Source organism: Theropithecus gelada, chromosome 8 (genome assembly GCF_003255815.1).
Source record: "Theropithecus gelada isolate Dixy chromosome 8, Tgel_1.0, whole genome shotgun sequence".
In the NCBI taxonomy this organism is placed as follows: domain Eukaryota; kingdom Metazoa; phylum Chordata; class Mammalia; order Primates; family Cercopithecidae; genus Theropithecus; species Theropithecus gelada.
The window spans coordinates 129,618,000-129,630,130 of record NC_037676.1 but is presented as its reverse complement, the minus strand read 5'-3'; the positions used below and the strand labels follow the sequence as shown (position 1 = coordinate 129,630,130).

At 39.0% G+C, this 12,131-nt stretch overlaps 1 long non-coding RNA gene across 1 annotated transcript in view; it reads left to right on the top strand.

The window, feature by feature from the left end:
* The window catches only part of LOC112630378, a 122,839-nt gene that overhangs the window by 86,678 nt on the left and 24,030 nt on the right, over window positions 1-12,131 (top strand). Inside the window, exon 2 of the long non-coding RNA XR_003120862.1 lies at window positions 9,500-9,639. This is a non-coding gene — a long non-coding RNA (uncharacterized LOC112630378). The remainder of the gene's footprint in view (window positions 1-9,499; window positions 9,640-12,131) is intronic.

Sequence of the window (12,131 nt, the reverse complement as noted above, 5' to 3'; positions counted from 1 at the left end):
GATTAATTATTCCCATCCTCCTTGCTATTACAGGATAGCCAAAAACAAATTTTAAAAAGCAAGAGAATATTCTGTAATTCTAAGACAGTCTTCATTAAGCTGTCATTCATTTACAATCATCCAAATTTTGACCACATCCACATATCACTTTCACTGTTATTTAGTATTTAGTAAATATATTTGTCTTAAGTCAATTTACTTCTTTTTTGCTTAAATACATTTATTTATAAAGGGAAATTAATGGAAAGAAAAAAAGAAAAAAAAAAAAAAAACACAGGCTCAAACTATAGGAACGATCAAGGCCCAAGAGAGAAAGTGTTGCTCATGGATATGTTCAGGAAGAGCAGACAGGAATGGATCTTGGGCTTGGGGACCAGTTTTTCATTGCGTTGGCTCAAGAAATTGGCATGAAATGAGTGGAATGAGTAAGGGAGAGGAAGATCCAAGGCAGCAGGTTGACCCACTGAAAGAAGTGAACTCCAATCTGAGAAGGAAGGTTGGAGTAGAATGGGATGGAGGCTTTTGATTGAGTGGTAGGATGGGGCACTGAAGCTAGAAAGAGGCCATGACAGAGAAACTAGAGTCAGGGGTTTCAAGAAACATTTAGTTTAAGGACATCATGTAAGGGTCAAAGCTGAAAAATTGGGAGAGCTTGAGGAGATATAAAACTACTTTGGGGATGAGGGGATGCTTGAAAAGTTAGGGATGATTAATAGGATTTAGGAAATGGAAACTGCCACGTAGATGGAGCCATGGTGTTACTGCAGCATAGTAAGCCAGCACCCCAATTTGGAAGTGACAGGTCTTTCAGGAAACGTGGTAATGGAATATGTGTCTTCCTCATTTTAAGTTTTATAGCATTTCTTCCTGGGATTAAACTCTGAGAGCAGGAATGCCCATCAGCAAGGGATAAGAAAAGTCAGGATATCAGTCTTGGGTGAAACAGTCAATATATCCCACCCAAAATTATTTTGCATATTGTATAATACCACATGTATATACACCATATTTGGGAAAACACTACTTTAAAGCATTCCACAAATATATGGAATTACTTACAATTAGCTCTTGGAACAAACTCTATTGTCCTTACAATTCTCCTCCATTCTTCCCTGGTAACTATATCCTGGTGTCTAGGAACTAAAAATGATCCCATGGGCACAGTTGGCTATGTGTTTATATGGCATCTGGGGAGCCATTGAAGGATTGGGCATGGTAAAATTATAAACATACTGAAGTTCAAACTTAGAACACCTTTTAACATCTGGCAAATATAAACCATCCCCCTTTTTCATTTTTGTTTGGGCCTGTCTCAAAAAACTAAAAGTTCTTGCTCTAACAATCTTGGCCTAGATAGGAGATGGTCTGAAGTAAATGCGGTAGAAACAGTTACATCATAAACTATTCCAAGACATGTCCTAAAATGGGAAATCTAGGAGATAGCTCAGTGCTCCATCTTGCTGGTTTCCCATACTGGAAAGCCAAGGACAAAGGAAGATTAAATTTTCTAAGCATTATCTTGGGATTGGGGTTTCATGCTTGGGAGGCCCACGCCTGAAGTTCTGCCTAAGAACAGACAGATAGCAGTAGCTCAAAGCCTGATCTACACAACTTTAGCTAGAGCAGGGTCATTTAAAAGGATAGTGGTCATTGTTAATTTTCAGCATTTGCATAAACAGGAGGAAACAATGAGGAAATTGTTTAAGAAGGAGAAAAAAAACCTCCTATAGCCCTCTGTTTCTCCCTCCCTTCCTTCCTTTCCTGCAAATGACTGCTTGCTTAATACCAAACTAACCATTGTGCTTTTGAGAATCCATGATTACTGCTTGGGCTGGAAGGTAGTAAGATTTTGAGGCCAGAGGGGAGGTCAGAACTCATCTAATTTAGTCCTCTCACTTTGAAATAAGAAACTTACAACCCGGTGAAGTGAAATGATGATCCCAAGGTCTCCCAATTGGTTAGTAGCAGAACCAAGCCTAGGTCAGTATTCCCTGCCTCCATCTGTTGTAAATCCTCTTGGACAGGCTTTGTGGCAAGCTACCAGCAAAGCTTATTGGAAAGCATTTAAGAACGTTAGAGTGTCTGCAGATGTGATTTTAAAGGTTATTTATTTGTTTTACTGCAGATCATGACTTCCCCTCCATCCGTCTTCTTGTTTCAGGGCCAGATTCTGCCCTTTGATGTTCTTTGTGGCATTCTCGTTGTCTTTGGCCCGAATCTGAAGCAGGGCTTGACCCAAAGCTACTGGTGCCTTTGTTTGCTCCCAGAGGACTTCCCCTCCTCCCAGGAGACTCAGCAAAATCAGTTGTCTTAGAAATACTTTCTACACAAGATGCATCCTGCTGGGTCTGTGTCATAGAATCTTTGAGCTGGAAGAGACCTCTGAGGCCATCATTCCAACCCCTGACCCAGTTCAGGCATGTCTTCTAAAAATTCCCTGGCATATGGTCACATAGTCTTGTGGCTGGAAGGTACCTTGGAGACCAAATAATATCTTGATTTCTTTTTGTAGGTAAAGAAGCTTAGATTCAAAGGTGAAACGATTCATCTCCATACAGGTGGCAGAGCTAAAATTGTAATTCATGTTTCTGACCCTGAGTCTACTGTTCACTGTTCCATCCAACTTCTGATTATTCTTCTAACAATTGTCCAGTGAATTATCCCTGTCTTTATTTGTTGATCATCATTAATTTACTAAGCCCTTATTTTACCCTGTAGTAATAGTTAAGAAAAATAGACATTTAACTAGATAAAAAGACCACACAAGAATGGTCTTCATTCCCTAAAACAATTGTGTTTTATTTATTTATTTATTTATTTTTATTTATTTATTTTTAGGTTCTTTTGGTTTGTTTGTTTTGTTTGTTTGTTTTTGAGATAGAGTTTCACTCTGTCACCCAGGCTGGAGTGCAGTGGCACAATCTTGGTTCACTGCAACCTCCACCTCCCTGTTTCAAGGGATTCTTCTGCCTCAGCCTCCCGAGTAGCTGGGACTACAGGCACACACCACCATGCCTGGCTAATTTTTCTATTTTTAGTAAGACAGGGTTTCCCCATCTTGGCCAGGCTGGTCTCGAACTCCTGACCTCATGGTCCGCATGCCTCGGCCTCCCAAAGTGCTGGGATTACAGGCGTGATCCACCGCACCCAGCCCTTTTGTTTTTTTTTTAAATGCTGCTGTAACAAGTTATGAAAAATTTGGTTTAAGCCAAGACATATTTATTGTCTTAGTTGTGGAGGTCAGATGCCTGATGTTTCTGGGCTAAACTCAGGCTGTTGGCAGCGTTGTTTTCCTTTTGGAGACTCTAGGGAGAATCTGTTTCCTTGCCTTTTCCAGCTTCCAGAGAATGTAACATTCCTGTTCATGGTGTGGCACCTGCCTCCATCTTCAAAGTGCATTGCTGTAACTCTGCTTCCATCATTTCTGACACTCTCTCACCTACTTCTTTGCTTTATAAGGCCCTTGTGATTACATTTGGCCCATCTTAATAATCCAGAAAAATCTCCCTATTTTGTGATCCCTAATATAATCATATCTACAAAATCCCTTTTGCCATGTAAGCTGACACGTTCACAGGTTCTTGGAATTTGGACCTGGATGACTTTGGAGAAGCATTATTCTGCCTACCACAGCGACTGTTGACAGAGCAGTCCAGTGCTGTCACTGACATATTAAGAAAGAAAGCTGTTGCAGAAAACAGATGCTTGAACCAAGTTGTGAGGGATGTGAAGCGTTCACTAGCCAGGGCAGATAAAATAGGGAATGATGAGTAGAAAAAAGAGCATGTTCAGAGCTGCCCAGATATGAGAGTGAGCACATGGCACCTTTGGGGAATGCTGAGTACTCTGGATGACTAGGAAAGACTATTATCCTATTAAAAATGCATTCTTAAAGTCTCAACAAGTTTCACACATAATGCAGTTAGGATAAGAGATGCAAAGAGATATCCAACTAACTCAAGGTAATATTGTAAATGGCACATTCATAAGGATTGAAAGAGGAGGAATATAATGAGAGAGGGAGGTTTGTATCTTAAGTCTGCTGTTGAGGGACAAGAATAATCAGAAAGGGTCAAGTGGTGTGAACTGCCCAAAATAGAAAGTCTGGAGAGGCCTCAAGGGTAAGAAATATTTATTTTTAAAAAAGAAGAGTGCTACAGCACACATAATCTTTTGCGGGGAGGTCAGGACTTAACTATGTGACATCACATATGGGAAACATTCATTGTTGTCAATCAAATGCCAGAAGCTGCTGAATTTAGATCCAACGGTGACTCTCAAACTTCATCTTTGCACAGTAGCTTATTTGGAAATTTACTTGGGGTTGTCTTTGGCTATACTTCATGATGATGATCTTTTCCAACAAATTTAAAACATATATTTGTTCAATTTAGAAGTTTTCCCTCATACTTTTTTTTTGCACCTTCTTCAACTTTCTTTCTAGCAAGGACATATCCAAATGAATGAATGATAATAAATGTAAAAATGCAGATTTTATGCTAGGTCTTGAGATGTGAAGAACTGCAATATGTATAAGAGACTCCTATTTCTGACTGTACTATCAATAGATGTGCCCACAGTTCATTGGGTCTCACAAAGAACATCGTAATTCCCACATGTTCTATCACCGCAATTTGGATGGCAATTACATTTTTATCAGCAAGCAGTTATTGATACTAATTATGTCTTAGGTTGTCTTATAAGCTCAAGGGATAGAGGAACATATAAAATATTGCATTCTCAATGGATAGTTTTATATCTTAGACCTAGGACCTAGAGATGTCCTAGGCAATATTAATTTTTTTGGCACCCTCCAATTCACTCCCAAGTAATTTACTTGCATCCTTTAGCTCCTTGAATCCTCTTTACCCAAATTTTGTACAAAAGGAACCAGGAAGAGTAGCAAGCTCATGGTAGCCGCTCAATCAATGGGTTTGGAACAAATGAGAACATTTAAGTAAAAATCTGAAGGTAAATTGCCTGTGCCCACAGAGCTATTAATTGACAGTGCTGAACTTGAACCCATATCTATTTTCAAAGCCCTTTCTGTTTGCACACCAAAAAGCTGCTGATGACTGATAAAAATAATGACTAATATTTATTAAACTTTTGTGATATGTCAGACACTATTCTAACTGTTTCATATGCATTAAGTCAATGCTTCATTTGAATAAAAAACTTACAAAAACTTCACTGAAAGAAAATCTTTTGTGATAGATGTTGTTGGTATCCCCACTTTTCATGTCAAGTAACAAAGACCGAAAAGTTATGGAATTTTCTTAGCATTATCAGCTATGTAAATTATATAGAGAAAATTGAACACAGACAGGCTTATTCAAGGACCCATCTTATTATCTAGAGTGAACCTGGTTTACAGAACAAAGACTGTGAAAGATTTAGGAGAGTAAGGGCACAGTCACTAGAGGTATGGAGAATGATGACTATAGAAAATTTCAGGTAAGGGTATATTAATAGACAACCTACCTAAATTCTCTCTTCTGGTAGTTTAAAATCATGATCAGTAGAGTCTTAGATAACTTGTGGTCATATCTCAGGCCCACTGTAGAGTCTGAGGGTACATCAATTGGACTCCTACTTACAGTGGTTCTCCTTGTATCTGTTATATATTTTAGGCTTCTCTATATGGTTTAATTTTGAATAATGGTTTTATAGTACTAAAAGTCAGAAAAGTCATTTTCCTACTTATAATATCTGGGTGTAGTCATCAAAGCTTCCTCTAATATCTCTGCTGGTGGGGAATTAATTACACAGTGATATGACTTATTTTAGTTTCTGATATATCTGTATATTAGATAGATCTTTGCTTTATAATCCAAACTTGATCTGCCTGTAAATACATATTTCAAAAGCAAATAACATCTTTTGATGGCCTAGAATTTGGTGTATCTTGGTAAATTTTCCATGCACATTGAAAAGAATGTGTATTCTGCTATTGCTGCGTGGATTTCTCTGTAAGGGTCAATTGGGTCAACTTGGCTGATGGTGTTGTTTAGATTTTCTGTGTGTTTATTGACTTTCTTAATATTTGTTCTATCAATTACTGAGAGACAAGTGTTGAAGACTTCAACTTTAGTTGTAGATTTGTCTATTTCTCCTTTCAGTTCTATCAGCTTTTATTTCATATATTTGAAAGCTCTATTGTTAGGTGATTAAACATTCAGGATTGCTATGTCTTCTTGGAGAATAAACTTATCCCTGTAATATTCCCTATTTCTAAGCCTACTTAGTCTGATGCAGTATTGTTACTTAATTTTTTAAAATTAGTTTGTGAATGTTATATCTTTTCCCATCCTTCTACTTTAAACCTTAGTATATCTTTGTATCTGAAGGCATGGAAAACATAACATTGCATCTTGCTTTTTATCCAGTCTGATAATCTCCATCTTTTAATACACCTATGTGTGTTTTGATTATGGTTACTCTAATTATTTGATATACTTTGATTAATATCTGCTATTTTGCTAGCTATTTTCTATTTGCTCAATCTTTATTTTTTTTCTGACTTTCCACTTTCTTTCGAATTGAGTATTAATAATCCCATGGTATCTCCACTTTGGCTTATGTATTTGTATCTCTTTTAAAAAATGCTTTCAGTGGTAGCCATAGGGTTTATAGTATGCATCTTTGGCTAATCAGCATCTATATCTTCAAATACGAACAGGGCATGATGGCTCACATCTATAATCCCAGCTCTTTGGGAGGCTGAAATAGGAGGATTGTTTGAGGCCAGCAATTTGAGGCCAGCCTGCGCAACACAATGAGAACTCATCTCCTAAAGTAACTAACTAAATAAAAATTAGCCAGGTGTGGTGGCACATGCCTCCAGTCCCAGCGACTTGAAAGGCTGAGGTGGGAGGATTACTTGAGCCTAGGAGTTCAAGGCTGCAGTGAGCTATGATCATGCCACTGCACTCTCTGAGTGGGCAACAGAATGAGATTTTGTTTCAAATAAAAAGAAAAAGAAATAAAATGATACCACTTCAGGTGTAGTTTAAGTACCTTAAACGAGAGTGACTCCTAGTTCCTCCTCCCAACATTTGTGCTACTGTCAGTCATTTTACTTTTATACACGATATACAAAGAATATACATATTGCTATTATTTTACTGTAGATTTTAAAATAATCTTTATGAATAATTAAAAAATAATTTTTAAAGGCTTTATCTGTACTTTCTTATATGCAATTTTTAGGAGTTTTCATTTCTTTTCATAGACCCAAATGTCTGTCTGGTTAATTCCTTCTGCCCAGAGAATTTCCTTTGTACTGCAGGCATGCTGGTAATAAATTCTGTCAGTTCTTGTTTGACTAAAAAAGTTTTATGATTCCTTCATTAAAAACATTTTCTTTTCACCATGGATAGAATTTTACTTTACAGTACTTTTTTTCTTCCTCTCAAGACTTTAAAGACACTACTCCATTATCTTCTGGAGTAAAGATGTTAGTCCATTATCTTCTGGCTTATATAGCTTCTGATAAAAAGTCTTTGTTTTTTTATGGATGTAATATGTCTTTTTTCAGTTTCGCTGCCTTCAAGATTTTATTTCTGCCTTTGTTCTACAGCAGTTCAAATACAATATATATAGTGGGGTGTGTGTGTGTGTGTGTGTCCTGTTTCATATTCTCTGGGCTTTCTGGATATGTGATTTAATGTCTTTCATTAATTTTGGAAAATTTTCAGCCATTATCTCTTCAAAGATTTCTTTTGTCCCATTCTCTCTCTTCTCTGGAATTCCAAAGACATGTACTGAATGTTAAATAGTTTGATATTTTGAATAGCTCTAGGGTGACCTACTATTTTTTCCACTATTCTTGCTCTGTTTGTATGTTGTATTTCAGATTGTATAATTTCTAATTACCTACCTTCAAGTTCTCTATTAATTTTTCAGTTGCATCAAATCTACTGATAAGCCCATCAAAGGCGTGCTTCATCTCTGTTACACTTTTATTCATTTCTAACATTTGCAATTAATTATTTCTTAAAAATTTGATCTCTTTGCTAAATTCATTCAACCGATCATGCAACTTATGTATCTTTTTCACTAGAGTCTTTAACGTCTTAATCAGTTGTTTTAAATTCCCTGACATTTTCAACATCTGTTTCATTTCTGAGTCTGGTACATTGATTGAGCTGTTCCTTGACATTATGTTTTATTTCTTTCTGTCTTATATTTTTGTATATCTCATAATATTTTTATATGACAAGACTGAGATATGTAATTTTTGTGAATCAATTGGGTATACTGTGAATTTTGCCAGGATTTGGGGGGAAGATAGTCTTTGGTTTGAGTCATTTAAGTCAAAAATTAACCTCAGTTTGAGATTTGTTAATGATATGCTTATGGTATTTGGCCATTCTTGCATTGCTATAAAGAAATACCTGGGGAATTTATTTTATAAAAAGAAGTTTAATTGGCTCATTGTTCTACAGGTTTTATAGGAAGCAAGTTGCTGGTGTCTGTTGCTGGTGAGGCCACAGGAAGCATACAATTATGGCAGATGATGACAGGGAGCCAATATGTCACACAGTGACAGTGAGAGCAAGAGAGAGAGTGGAGGGAGATACCACACTCTTTTAAACAACCAGATCTCATGTGAACACACTCATTATGAAGGGGATGGCACTAAGCCATTCATGAGGGATCTGCTCCCATGATTCAGAGACCTCCCACCAGATTCCACCTCCAAAACTGGGGATTAGATTTCAACATTAGCTTTGAAGGGGACGAACATCCAAACTATATCATTCTCCCTCTGGCCCCCAAATCTCCTGTACTTCTTACATTGCAAAATACAATCATCTTTTCCCAAGGTCCCCCAAAATCTTAGCTCTTCCCAACATCAAGTCCTAAGTCTCATCTGAGACTTATATCCTTCCACCTAGGAGCCTGTAAAATAAAAATAAATTATTTACTTCCAAGATACAATGGAGATACAGGCACTGATTAAACATTCCCATTTTAAAAGAGAGTCAAATTGGCCAAAATAAGGGGGCTGCAGGCTCCACACAAGTCTTAAATCCAGTAGGACTGTCATTAAATCTTAAAGTTTCAAGATAATCGCCTTTGATTCTTTGCCCTGAATCTTGGTATGAGGGGTGGGCTCCTAAGGCATTGGGCAGCCCCACTCCTGTGGCTTCCCTGGGTGAAGCCCATGTAGCTGCTTTCATGGGTTGTAGTTGAATGCCTGTGACTTTTCCAGGTTCAGGATGTAAGCTACTAGTGGATCTACCATTTTAGGGGCTGGAAGGTAGAGGCCCCATTCCTAATAGTGAATTCACTAGGCAGTGTCTCAGTGAGGACTCTGTGTGGAGGCTCCAACCCCACATTTTCCCTTGGCACTACCCTAGCAGAGACTCTCTGTGGGGGCTCTGCTCCTGTACAGGCTTCTGCCTGGTCACCCACGCTTTCTTACATATCCTCTGAAATCTAGGTAGAAGTTACCAAGCCTCCTTTACTTTTGCGTGCTAAATACCTGCAGGCTTAACACAATATGGAAGCCACCAAGGCTTACAGAATGTGCTTTCCAGAGCTATGACCTGAGCTGTACCTGGGGCCTTTTGAGTGAGGCTGGAACTGGAGTGGCCTAGATGCAGAGAGCAGTGTCCTAAGGCTGTACAGGTCAGTGGGCACCTGGGTCTGGCCCATGAAATCATTCTTTGCTCCTTGGTCTCTGAGCCTGTGATGAGAGAGGTTGCCTTGAAGATGTCCAAAATGCCTTTCAGGCCTTTCCCTGTTGTCTTGGTTACTAGGACTTGGCTCCCTTTTAATCATGCTGATCTCTCCAGCAAGTGGGTCCTCTGCAGCCTGCTTAGATTCTCCCCTTGAAAATGAGCTTTTCTTTTCTACCACATGACAAAGCTACATATTTTCCAAATTTTTATACTTTGCTTTCTTTTTAAATATAAATCCCAGCTTTAAGTCATTTCTTTGCTCCTGCATCTGAGTATAAGCTGTTAGAAGCAGTCGGGTCACATCTTAAATGCTTTGCTGCTTAGAAATTTCTTCTCCCACATATCCTAAGTCATCACTCTTAAGTTCAGGCTTCCAAAGATCTCTACAGCATAAACACAATGCAGCCAAGTTCTTTGCTAAGGCATAACAAGGGTGACCTTTGCTCCAGTTCTCAGTAAGTTCCTCATTTCCATCTGAGACCTCATCAGCCTGGACTTCACTGTCCATATCACTTTCAGCATTTTGGTCTCAATCATGTAACCAGCCTCTAAGAAGTTTCAAACATTCCCTCATCTTCCTGTTTTCTTCTGCACTCTTCAAAGTCTTCTTATCTCAGGCCTATTACCCAGTTCCAAAGTTGCTCCCACATTTTCAGGTATCTTTATAGCAATGCCCCACTCCTCAGTACCAATTTTCTGTGTTAGTCCATTCTTACATTGCTATAAAGAATACCTGAGGCTGGGTAGCCTATAAAGAAAAAAAAGGCCAGGGGCAGTGGCTGATGCCTGTAATCCCAGCACTTTGGGAGGCCATAGCGGGTGGATTGCCTGAGATTAGGAGTTCAAGACCAGTCTGGCTAACATGGTGAAACCTCGTCTCTACTAAAAATGCAAAAATTATTACTTTCTTTTGGTGGTGGGTGCCTGTAATCTCACCTACTCAGGAGGCTGAGGCAGGAGAAATGCTTGAACCCAGGAGGTGGAGGTTGCAGTGAGTTGAGATCATACCACTGTACTTCAGCCTGAGCAACAAAGTGAGACTCTGTCTCAAAAAAAAAGGAAAAAAGGTTTAATTGACTCATGATTCTTCAGGCTTTACAGAAAACATAATGCTGACATCTGCTTTTGGTGAAGCCTCAGGAAGCTTACAGCCATGGCAGAAGGTAACAGGGAGCCAGCATATTCCATGGTAAGAGCGGGACCAAGAGAGAGAGGGAGGAGGTGCCACGCCCTTTTAAACAACCAGATCTTATGTGAACTCACTCATCACCAAGGAGACAGTGTAAGCCATTTACAAGGGATCCATCCCCATGATTCAAACATCTCCTCCCTGCCTCACCTCCAACACTGGGGATTACATTTCCACAAGAGATTTAGAAGGGAGAAATATCCAAATTATATAACTTACCTTTCCTGCACAATAAGATTTAAGTTCTAGAGGTACGTTGTGTTTAGACTGCAGACTCATGTGCAAGACGTGTTCCTCAGGATCTGCTCCACCGCCAGGTTTAGGTCTTTTCTTTTCTCTGATGTTATAAGATGATTTTTTCACATGCTCTTGTCCTCTCATAGCAGGAACCTGCTGCTGACTGAGGAGAGGAAGAGAGTGTTTTCTGCTGTTTGAATTGAGGCTCACTTTCACACAGGCATTGTGTTCCTGAATACCCCGATAGTGGTGCCTTCTCCATGATACTGCCCTTTCCTAAACTGCAAGAGACCTGTTTATCTGAGCTCAGCATGTATTCTTGCTTTTCTTTCAGAGATAGAGCGTCTATTTTTATTTCTTCTCCGCAGATGCAGTGGGTCTTCACCGCTGTCCCAAGGCCAACATTGTTTGTTGCCTTTTTCTTACAAGCTTAAGCTATGTGTTCTACAGAAGAGATACAGTGAAGAATCTCTGTAAGGCTTTATTCCAATCCTACACTGGCTGCTATTTTTCTCTTTGAAATATGAGCCATGAAGAAATTTTTCTTAGGGTTCTCACCCTGCCTCCAATCATCTTACAGCTGATGACATTTGTAGTCTATTGAGAAGAGCCAATGAATAGCGTGAATCCCATTTCTCTATGGCTTCCAGGGATTCCATAACCTTATGTTAACCCATACTCAGCCTTTACCAATTTTTAAAACATTAGTTATCATCAACAGGCTGTATGGTTACTGGGGGTGTCTATCCTAAGAAAACATGTGTTCATGTCCTGGCTCTTCCTGAAGGCATTTTTCTTACTTTTTATTTAGGACCAGTTTGTTGTCCTGCGACCTCAGTTCGCTGATTAGTTACAAAAGTAAAGATAAAAGTAAAAAGCTGTGAATTTGCAGATTCTTTTTTTTTTTTTTTTTTTGAGACAGAGTCTCGCTCTGTCGCCCAGGCTGGAGTGCAGTGACTGGATCTCAGCTTACTGCAAGCTCCACCTCCCGGGTTCACGCCATTCTCCTGCCT